Consider the following 11,961-nt stretch of genomic DNA (forward strand, 5'->3'; position numbering starts at 1 on the left):
GAGCTACAACTGCGTTGACGATGCGTAGGAACAAATGCCTCCGCATCCGGAACCGGCGACAGAACATCTGATCACTCCATCGCGGATCTCTAGAGAAATAATCCGTGAAAAGCCGCAAGACAGCTTGTTCACAGTCTCGGTGAATATACATCCGGGTACGTGGCACCCGGGTTTGTTGTTCGTTCCAAGCTTGAATAGCAGCTTGGTAGCGTTCAACTTCGTTGTTGATTTCTTCTTGGATTGCCGGTAGCGCCTCTGCTAACACCCGGGACAGACATTTTTTCGAATTATAGGAAGAGATTTGAAGTTGAATGTGAAGTTGAATGTGTATGAAAATGGAGTAGTATTTATAAAAAAATTCAAATTTAAAAATATAAAAAATAAAAATCGGTTGCGGCCCGGCCCGAACACAAATAACCCTGGGCTGGGCCGCGTTGCGTCACGTCCCGAGCCGCGTAACTCCGTCCCAGGCCGGGCCACGGGACGGTCACCAGGCCGGGAATGCGGCCCCGGGACCGGCCCAGGCCGTGCCGCTCGCCCGTCTAACGCGTGGGATGGGCCGGGACTCGCGATTTGCGGCCCGGCCCGTAGCATTATTCATGCTCTAAGGCATCCAAGATTTAATGACATTACAATCTTTTTTAACAGGTACTCCCTCCGTCCTGGCTAAGAAGACACATTTCTTGGCCGGCACGGGATTTTAGGAGTTATGTCACGACCACAACTCCCTAGTGATAGTGATCGCAGCTATAACGTGACTAAAATAGTCTCTGAAAGGACGAGTTACGCACGCGTGTCGCAGGCGCGTGTTCTTCCTATTCAACAATACTTATACGTTCCCACTTCCCAAAATACTATTAATTAGTATGTGGTAAGTCGGATGTCGATCCCACGAGGAACGGTCGTATCCGTTATGTATTTCAACACTTAAGAGTTTGGCGATGCCGCCACGCTTTAATTTGGGGTTTGGAATTAAACTACGAAATATAAACAAGACTTAAACTAATGTGGGAACTAAGAGTGCAAATAAAATTCAATATGAAGAAAGCATATACACTGGAACGTAAACTGGGCAAGCTAATAAACTGGGCAGTTTGGCAGGAAAATAAAAGCAGAATAATGACAACACCTTGTGAAATAGCACTTTCGGGAAATAAAGGAACAGGGGAGAGAAACCAGCTTTTGTCACGAAAAATACTAAGTAAAAGAAGCAAAAGGAACTAAGTAGAAGGCTGCTAACTAAATTCCAAGTGTTCACACCTAATTGAAAGCTAGAGAAACTAATTTACTAGGAAAGAGACACTTAAAAGGTGGAATCTAAAAGCCTACTTAACTAGCTAATTTGGAGACTTCCTAAAGTGACTAAGCTGACATAAAAAGCATGAGAGAGAGAGTTTAAAACTGATTTTGAAGGCTCCATGTCAAAGAGTGAAAAGGAATTGTACTAGTTGCTTGCTAATGGCTATTATCCAATGGTCAAAAGTAGTAGAAAACTAAACTAAACAAGGGATAAAAGGATTAACACTTTGTAATCAGATTTTGGGGTTCCTAAATACACTAAGGCACGAAAACATGAGTAAAGAAATGACTAAATGGCTGCTACACACTTAACTATGCTAGAGAAACACCAAATCAACAAGTTAGCTACCTAATTATGCCTTGAAAACACCAAATAAAAAGCTGAAAATTAACAACTTGGAGAAGATAAACAAATCTTAAGAACATTCAACAATGGAGGATAGAAATAACTAAAGAAATTACAGAAACTAAAACACACTAGCATACAAGAACCAAACTACTAAGCAAGGGGAAATCACCATACAAATTACAACTTAAAACACATTGTTTTCTCTTCTTTTTTTACTGATTTTCGAAATTAAAGGGATGGGAAAAAAAAAAGATTAACTAGCTGAACTAAACACTTAGGAAAGATCAAAGAAATAAGATGCAAAAGAAAAATCTAAACAAGCTAAGCAAGTAAAACCAAACTAGCAACAACCACTATTTTTTACTTCTTTTCTTCCATCAAAAGTTTCAAGTAGAATCAGCCCCTACAAGACCCTTTTAAAAGCATACAAACTTCAAATAAACAAACAAAGAAATCAACAAAGACAAAGGCTAGCTAAGGAACGAAAAAAAGTAAATCAATGCAAGGAATTTAAACTAAAAGCTCAAGAACACCAACAACCAAACATAAATGCTAAACACCTAGAGATTTAAATGCACCAAAAGCTTTTTAATATCAGCCCAACAACCTTAACTAGAGAGTTAAGATGTTGGAAAATGAGTACAATAAGGAACTAGGTCATTCAAAGCATTAAAACACTACACAACTACAAGCTTCACCCCATGGTGAGCAAAAGTGGCAATGGCTGCCTATGGTTCGAAATTTGCTTCAAGGATGAGAGAAAACTAAGCTTAGAGAGAGAAACTAAAACTAACTAAAGATAGCTAAAGAGTGGTTTTTTTTTCCAAGTTGTTCCAAAAGGTAAGTTTTGTTGATTTTGTTACACTTCTTCCAACCAATCTGATGTGGAAGTCTTCTCCACTCCCAATGATGGTAGTTGGCTTCTTTTGCCTTCAAAAGTGTCGCTTGTGGGCATTGGTAGCACAAAGACTCGTCAACTTAGCTTTGAAATGCGACTTTGAGGAGCTGTCAACATTGCTCGGACACTGGCCAATCCATCAAACTGGGCAGTTTGTGTCTTGTGGATTCCTTCTATCTCAAACCACTGAATTTGCATCCAATTTTCCTCTACTTTGGCATGTAATCCAGAATCCATTCCATTAGCATGCTCGTCGGACCACTCCATTCATTTCCTGCCAAAACATACACCTTCTCATGCAAATATTCAACTAAAGAATGCAAAAAGTGATCCAATTCAAGTGACGAAAATTAGCCTATCAGTCTCAAATAAAAAGGATCAACATAAAGGACAAGTCAAACTCAAAACATTACATCTGAAGGCGGTCAAAATAAAATCAGAGTATAATAACTGGGTTCATAATTCCTAGTACATAGTCATATTGCAACGGAAGAGTTCAAGACAAAATAGTATGTATGAAGACATACTACTTTGGGCTACCTAACTACTTATTAATAATCATTTCCCAACACCTTCGCCTCCTCGTTCACGTTCAACCTGCACGTTAGAAAAGAAACATGAAGGGCTGAGTACTTGATATACTCAATGCGCATAGTGCCAAACGGGGTTTTCATTTTAGAAGACCCAAGTCACTAAATTCCTTTCATTTCATAAAATTGATTCCGCAATCACATAAATATAGATACCATATCTGAACGTATGTGAATCGGGAATGTGGCCACATTGCACGACGGTCACTGGACCGGCCAACTCGAAAGCTAGCACACGGTCCCCATAGGTGTACACTAGTCCGAGTAGGGTTTGCGGCCCTACTAGGACTAGAATTCTATTTAACATGATTGGCATAGCCAAGCAGATAGGTAATCATAAAAGCAAAATACGGCATGACAAACATGTTACTCCGGTCGCCGCCTTTCTCACCATCCCCGGTAACTACTCCGTTCGGCGCCATTAATTGGTCGTCGGAGCTCGTTTCTTCTTCCTCTTTTTCGGCATCTCCTCAGTCGAGCTCCCTCCGCTGAGCTCTCTCACTCCGGCGGAGCTCCGATAGGGATGCGACACCTTGCGGTGGCTGTCCCACTCTCACGGCTGTATGAACTCCCTCCGGCTCTCTTCTTCGCCTACGCTAGCCTTGGCAGCCAACATCCAGCGGCTGTCCAACTGTCGCAGTCCAGCCGAGCAGCGGTGCCGCTCCAGGAGACTCGCCGTTGCGGTCGCTGTTGTGACAGCTCCGCCCGTCGCTGTTTACTACTACTCCGATGAGAAGCTCGAGACCGTCGATGTATAGAGATGAGTTCTCCTAACTTCCTTCTCATATTTTCGCTAGAAATAGTTGCTCTTTACAGCTTGATTTAATTGAAAAACATGAGTCTTATTTGTGTGTGGATTTGGTGATTTACGGGTCAATTCCTTTAGTTGGATGTTTTCAAACCAAAGCTACTGTGATTTGTGAACTATTTGAAGTTCTAACCATGAATGAATATTAAAACTGAAATTGTTGAGCTATGGCTACAACTATTGATCTTATCACCAGATTACTGGGCATTTTGTTTGGAAGGAAAAGTATTAGAATTAAAGGTTCCATTGTTCTATCAATTTATTTCTAGTATGTTGTGTACATGAAATGTTGGTTTTCTAAACATGCTTGATGAGAAATTGTGGTGAAAGGGTTTACCTTGATGCTTCCTCTGTTGTTAAAAGAAATTCACAGCAACTTCCCCGGACCCTCTCACTTGGTTTCTCTTTGGAACTGATTGGAAGTGGTGAAAGGAAAAAGTGTGAAACTGAAAGGAGGTATTATGGGTTCATATATATTGGAATCTGGTGGGGATATGGTCAAAACTGAAACCTGCATCCTCATGTTTTTTTGTTGAGGACTTGATGGCTTTTATCTGTAGTACATGGTGGGTACTCTTGGTGTTATAAATAGAGTTGTTGTATTACTTGTTCTTTGCCTGCAGCAAATCCTCTTTTCTTATACTCCTGCAGCAACTCTAACTACCAATTGGTGGTGTGCTAGGAGATAAGGCCTCTTGCATTCGTGTTATTCGTTGGTTTTGCAAATGTACATGGTGGTGATGCAGAGGTTTGTTGGAGATGAGAGTACAGAGTTGCAGTTGCTGCAGGCGGCCCCTTTTGGGCAAGTCTTTTCAATTACTCTTGAAAGGTTTTGCTGCCCCTTTCCTCTACTTTGGAAACATGTAGTTTTAGTACCTCTAAGGTTTTTATTTGATCTTGCTTGCTAGCTTTTTGTACTTCAATTGCTTTAATTAACTTGTTTGCATAATGTAGACTTTGGAGAGAGATAAACTGCCAAGCGGGCTTGTAGCTCTCGTCCCTACGGGCTGCTTCGGACACGGGCCGTGAAGGTGTGGCTTGGGCTCGAAAAGAGAGGCCCACGTTTACTTATTTGTATACCCTCACATTTGTAAACATAGTTACTTAAGTACATGTAATAGTATTAAAGCCATAGTCTTAACTCGTAGTATTCTCTTATATTAGTGTACTTTGTTTAATTAGAGGAATAAAAACACTAATTCGTTTTAGTTCGTTCGAGTATCATTTTAACTTTTATTTCGTGAGCTAACAACACTATGAGCATCCGCAGTGGTGCTCGCTGGCAAGGACGGCGTCTGTGCCGCTGGCGCGGCTGACCCCTGCTCGCCGCTGTGCTCTTGCCGCTGCCACGACGCTACTCGATACATCGAGCACGTCCGTGCCGCTGAGCAGCTGACGTGGCGGCGCCTAATTGGCCAACTGCAATGCCGTTGACGATTTCATTTTTTCTTTTTTTTAAAAAATCAGATTTAATTTAAAAAATCCAAATTAAATAAAAAAATATTTTCCCACTTCCCAATAAATTATATCCGTTTTCTCCCTACTTTTAATTTATTTTTCAAATTTTTTCCCGAAATTCACATTTTCATCTATAAATACCCCAATTTCCACACCAAAAATTTCACACCACACTACACAATTCTCATCTAAATTCTCTCATCTTCTCTTATCAATTCTCAATCTTTCACTCTTACTTACAAAAAAAAAGTCCGGCTCCGGCGATCACCCATTCGACTCCTGCGGTTGGAACCACGAATGGTTCGGCTCACAACCATTTCCTAGTCCGGAAATGCAATTTTCGGCCCCTCCTCAAACCCAAGGTTCTCAAGTTCCAGGTGGCTACCGGCCTTACCCGGTGGATGATACGGGTGGGCACCCGAACCCAGATCGGGAGGGAGCGGCGGCGGCGGCTCTCAAACTCTTTCTCTTCCCACTCCTACTCCTACTCCTCGTGGTGTCCGCACCCCGTACACTCCGGCGGAGATGGATCAGTTATTCAAAGCCTATTTGATTATCTCCGAAGATCCGGAGATAGGCACGAACCAAAGCGGGGATAGGTTTTGGTGGCGCGTCTCTCGCCAGTACAATGAAAACCGCTCGGCTGGAACCATCGAGCGCAATGAGAGTATGGTGAGCAATGCCATATTCAGAGCCAACGAAGAAATCTAAAAGTTCCAGGGGTTTACCTCCAAGAAGAGCGGTCAGCGGGGAGCGGTAGAAGTGAGCTCGACATCATCAGTGCTGCCTTGGCGACCTACCAATCCATAAATTACAAACCGTTCAAGTACCTCAGCGCCTGGCAGGAGGTGCGTGTGCATCCGAAGTATAGGGGAGGCGTATCATCCTCCTCCAGCTCCTCCGGCAAACGGTCGAGGTCGGTATCCCTATCCGACGCCGGCGAGGATGAGGTGGCTTGCCAGCTCGCCAGCACTAATTTGGGTAGCCCTGAGCAGTTCCCAACGCCGACCGCAAGGAAGGAAGAAGGAGACGACCAACCGACGTCGCGCCGCGACTCCATCCGCCCCCGCTCCCGCTCTCTTTGTGCCACCTCAACCAACCACCAACTCGTTGTGGACCCTTTTAGCCCAACTCAATTTGGCCGATAAGTCAAATATGTCCCCCGAGCAACTTGATTCACAATTGGCAATGATACGAGGTCTCCGAAGAACATTGGGGATAGGGCCAGAGGAATAGTCTTCCACGGGGTATTTTTAGTCTTTAATTATGTATTTTTTATTTTTTAATATTTTAATTATGTAATTTTAAATTTTTAGTATTTTAATTATGTAATTTTTAGTATTTTTGTAATTTGTAATAGTATTCCGGATATTTTTAATGCATTTTAATATTGTGGAAATGTTTTTATTTAAATTGAATAATAGAATGGTGAGACCCTTGAGCATGTCCTTGCGGAAGAGCATGGATGTGGGTGTTGTGCTCTTGCCTAAGAGCAGGGAGTAAAAAAGTAATAAAAGTGGGTCCGCACCCACATTCGTGCTCTTTGGCAAGAACACGGATGGGGATGCTCTAAGCATTCACAAACGGTAATAAATTTCATTCCAAAGCACAAATCAAGAGAGCTAGGTTTTACTAGTTCGACCTTAACGTTAATGAAAAAGATAATAAAAGGGGTGGGTATTACAAGTTATTGGTTAAAAAAGTTTAATTAGAAAGAGAAAATGTGAATGTAAGTATTAAAATAGAGAGAGAAAGAAAGATTAATATTTTAATAAAAGTGAGAAAAATTGGCTAGGTGTATTAATTGGAAAGAGAAAGTTCCCAAAAAAAGGAAATGTGCCAATATTAGTTGGGACAAACTAAAAAAGAAAACGTGTTATCTTAGGCAGGACGAAAGGAGTAGTTCACACTATCTAAGTTGTCAATTTTTACATTCTTTGAAGAAATAATCGACCGAAAAATCTTTTATAATCATGAGTCTATCATCCCGTCTACTATAATTGAAAAATATTGGGAATCATAAATAGTTAAAAGAAGAGATAATTAAAATATGAAGGGTTGCAAAAATGTTGTTTCTATATTAAGAGATGTAGTAAAAATTAGTTTGAAAAGTAGTGTGGAGTGTACGAATATAGTTAATACAGATAAGAGTCGTGATTATTGATCACCTAATATAGTAATATTGGACCGCTGTTTACAAAGAATTCTGATTTTCCGCTTCTTTGAGGCATCGCTGGGAAAAAAAAGTAGATAAAAAACACTTCAAAAATTTGTATAAGTATTTTATAAAAACAACATTACAGGAGTAATAAAAAACTGTCTAACAAATGAAGTAAAAAAAATACTAAAATAAAATCTTAGTAGTACTCCCTCCATTCCATAGTAGATGACACACTAGGGTAATGGTACGTAATTTTTATGAGTACTATGATTTTGTATGTTAAGTGAAGAGAGAAAATAATACTATATTTATATTAATGAGAGAGAAAAATTTTGGTAAAAAAAGAAATGTGACATCTTTTATTAGACAAATTAAAAAGGAAAATGTGCATCTATTACGAGGCGGAGGGAGTATTAAATTTTAATTTCTTATTTTGATATTGTTAGAAATTATTAAATATTAGTAAAATTAATTAATACATTTGTGTACTTATCGAAAATATATGCATCAACTTTGTTGGATTGAAGAGAGGAGTGTACTTTACATGGAATATTATTGATAACTATTAGAAAGATTGAAAAGTGAAAGTAAAACTGATTGTGTGGCCACGAAGAAGATACCGATTAAAATATAGTATAAATAAACTGCACAAAGTCGCCACCCTACCACGAGAATCACGTACTTTATAATATATGTCGAGTGTCACCACAAATTCTTCATACAAAAATAGTCAAGGAATAATGAAACAAATAATTTTGGTTCCAATCCATAAAATTGTCATCTCAAATAATGCCATATTGTATTGTGCAATATACTACTCTAATGTAAACAATATCTTCATTTGTGACATATAGATTGAGGAGGTCAATCCCGATAGCCCACACGCATCGATTGTCCTGGACAAATGTTGAAATTAAGAGATATAAATCTGTTTGATATATACTCCTTCCTTCCTATACAAATCAGTTTGCGGTTTTCAAAATATTATTTGACTTTGTTAAAAAAATTGAGTGGAACACATTTGTGAATTCTGAGCCATACATTTATATATTTTATTAGTTATATAATACATATGAGTATAATAAATTAGTGGAATGTAGGTATAATATTTGTTAAAATGATAAAAGTGGAATGAAGTATTTATTAGGATCACGACTAAGAAAATATGAGACATTTAATAAGATTGGAGCAAGTACAAACTTAACTTTAAATAATGATAATATTTATTTGCAAAATCTAAACGTAGTTAGGAAAGAAAAACAATAAATAAAAGTACGACAATCTAATCTAGCCATGGAATATCTAGCATCGACTCAAATCCACATAGGATTATTAAAATGACAGGTAGTATTGATTCATAGCTGAAAAATGAGCTGTAAAAAATAACACAATCAGTTAAATGTTAGGAGTATGATTTTAGCAATCAATTTTGAAGTTTATAAAAAAAATATAGAAAATACCTTAGTTTATGATATTGGCGACTATTTGCATATGAGATATAGATATGATGGGGGGGCATTATATAGCTGAATTAAAATTGTTAATAGGGATATTGGTTCGTAAAATCATAAACTTTGATCAAATTTTGGTATTTTCACTAAACTTTAAAATTGGTCTACAATATCACAAACTTTACATTTTGTTTGTTACTCCCTCCGTCCGTCATTAGGAGTCTCATTTATGGGCGGCACGAGTTTTAAGAAATATTAAGAAAAGTGGGTGGAAAAAAGTTAGTGGAATATGTGTCTCACTTGTATATATTAGTTTTAAATGAAATGTGAGTGTAATGAGTTAGTGGAAGGTGAGACCCTATTACCATTTATGGTAAAAGTGAACCGGGACTCCTATTCGCGGACGAATTAAAATGAAAAAACTGGACTCCTATTCGCGGACGGAGGGAGTATTTCTCATGCAGTTAAATCATCATATCCGACTAACTTAAACGCATTTTATATCCTACTTGGCACTACTAGATAAACGTGATTTTTTACGTGACTTTTATCATACTTACCAAGAGCTTAAAAAGTGGTCTAAAATATTGTGAATATTTCACGGTTGCCCTCGTAGAATTAGTTTTTCTCCGAAGATATTTTATTTGAGTTGAGATGAGAAATAACAAATAAAATGCAAAGTTTATTATATTGTAGACTAATTTTAAAGTTCGTGAAAAATACCAAAATTTGGCCAAAGGTCATGGTTTTAGGAACCAATATCACTTTTTAATATTAACATAATCTAATCTTGTCAATTTAGGTGGGTCCATTGGGCCAACCCCGGTCTATTGGATATAAGGTTGGTGTGGGCTCTTAAAAAAGAAGCCCAAGTACATAGATACATGTCATTAATCTTTTAGTACTCTTATTTTAAGAAGTTGGTCGGTTTTTTAGGCACCAAGACAATTTATACATTTTTTTAAAAAAAAAGTTGAAATTTCAAAGTAGAAAAAATAAATTAATTAAAAGAAAAAAATATTATATATTTTAAAGTAGGATAAAAGAAAAAAATAAGAAAAAAAGTTAATTTAAATATTTAAATTATTTCCTAAATAAGTATATAGTTTTAATTTTGTTGGTGCAAACGAAAAAGGAATGTAGATGCAGGACACATGGAACATTTAGACTTTTGACGTCCATTAGTGAGTAAAGGCCAAAACTGGTCCTGAATATATGTTCATTTTACGATTTTGGTCCTAGACATTATCTTTTGAATTTTTGGATCCCAAACATTTCAACTTGGATCACAATTGGTCAAAAGTTAACTTTTCCGTCAAATTTTAACGGTCGACGTTCTTAATCCCGATTTTGACCAAATTAAGCTATTAAATACGATTACTAACTCCCTAATTATATCCTAAATTATTTTAATAAATTATCATTTAAAATACAAAATAAATAATATTAAAAAAGAAAATGAGAAATTCAAAACAACTCACATTGCGAGTTGATAAAAGCAGATCCGGCATAAACGTCAAGAAGCGGCAGCGACATCCTTTCCGGCCTCATCCATCCCACCATCATATCATCTGCCGCTAGCGGAAAAATAGACCTCGCATCGCCGCCGTTCAATTTGGCAGCTATGCAGCTCAGCGATTGGTCCCTCCGCAGAATCCTCACCCCGCCGCCTTCCTTCCGCCGCACATCGCTGCCGTAGGTCGCTCCTTTTGTTTCGTTAGATTTTCTCTTGTCGGATTGGGGAGACGTCTTCCTGTTGTTGTTGTGGCACGACCACCGATTGACGATCAAATTCGAGAAATTCCCATGGGACGGAAAATTTCACCGATGGTGGAAATGCGGCGGAGCGATGGTGGAAATTCCCCTCAGCGATTGATGTTGTTGTTTTGAATTTCTCATTTTCTTTTTTAATATTGTTTATTTTGTATTTTAAATGATAACTTTTTAAAATAAGAGGAACATCTTTTTTTATCCACGAACTTTGTTAAAGTATCATTTTAGATCCGCAAACTTTGAAAATATCATTTGAGGTCCGTCAACTATGAGTTAATATCAGTCGAAGTACTTTTTTACTATTTCCAAGTTTTTTTGGATGAAAATGCCCTCAATACCTTTAAGGGTACATATTTTTAATAAACTTATCACATGCTCATATTTTTTTATAAATGTCTTTACTATATATTTTTTTGACGAATTTTCTAAATATAATTTGACCTTTAATATTATCACTTACTTTTGTGATGTGCAAGAAAAGTTCATTCTACAACTTTTTATAATTAAAGAATTTTAAAATATTTTTGAGATATGGATACTCGTAAAAATTAATGTCACCGTCAATAGACGATACTTGAATATTGATATATTGTAAAAAATATATAGTAAAGATATTTATCAATATTCAAGTATCGTCTATTGATTGTGACATTATTTTTTACGAATATCCATATCTTAAAAATATTTTAAAAGTCTTTAATTATATGAAGAAGGTCTTTAATTATATGAAGAAGGAACTTTTCTTGCATGTCACAAAATTAAGTAATAATATTGAAGGTCAAATTATGTTTAGAAAATTCGTCAAAACTATATTGTAAAAATATTTATAAAAAATATGAGTATGTGGCAAGTTTATTAAAAATATGTACCGTTAAAGGTATTGAGGGTATTTTCGTCTGAAAAAACATGAAAATAGTAAAAAAGTACTTCGATTTATATTAACTCGTAGGTGACGGACCTCAAATGACATTTTCAAAGTTCACGGACCTAAAATGATACTTTGACAAAGTTCATGGACCAAAAAAGATGTTCCATCTTAAAATAATTAAAGATATAATTAGGGAGTTAGTAATCATATTTAACAGCTAATTTGGTCAAAATCGGGATTAAAAACGTTGACTGTTAAACTTTGACGGAAAAGTTAACTTTGGACCGATTGTGATCCGAGTTGAAA

The 11,961-nt window shown here is 37.3% G+C and overlaps 1 long non-coding RNA gene across 1 annotated transcript; it reads right to left on the reverse strand.

Moving 5' to 3' along the window:
- Positions 1–2,215: 2,215 nt before the first annotated feature.
- LOC121758166 lies at positions 2,216–4,375 on the reverse strand. Its single transcript, XR_006041357.1, has 2 exons — positions 4,282–4,375; positions 2,216–2,820 (listed from the first exon to the last, which is right to left on the reverse strand). It is a non-coding gene; the product is annotated as an uncharacterized LOC121758166 (long non-coding RNA).
- Between the last annotated feature and the right edge of the window lie 7,586 nt (positions 4,376–11,961).

The sequence above is a fragment of the Salvia splendens genome, chromosome 12 (genome assembly GCF_004379255.2).
Source record: "Salvia splendens isolate huo1 chromosome 12, SspV2, whole genome shotgun sequence".
Taxonomy (NCBI): domain Eukaryota; kingdom Viridiplantae; phylum Streptophyta; class Magnoliopsida; order Lamiales; family Lamiaceae; genus Salvia; species Salvia splendens.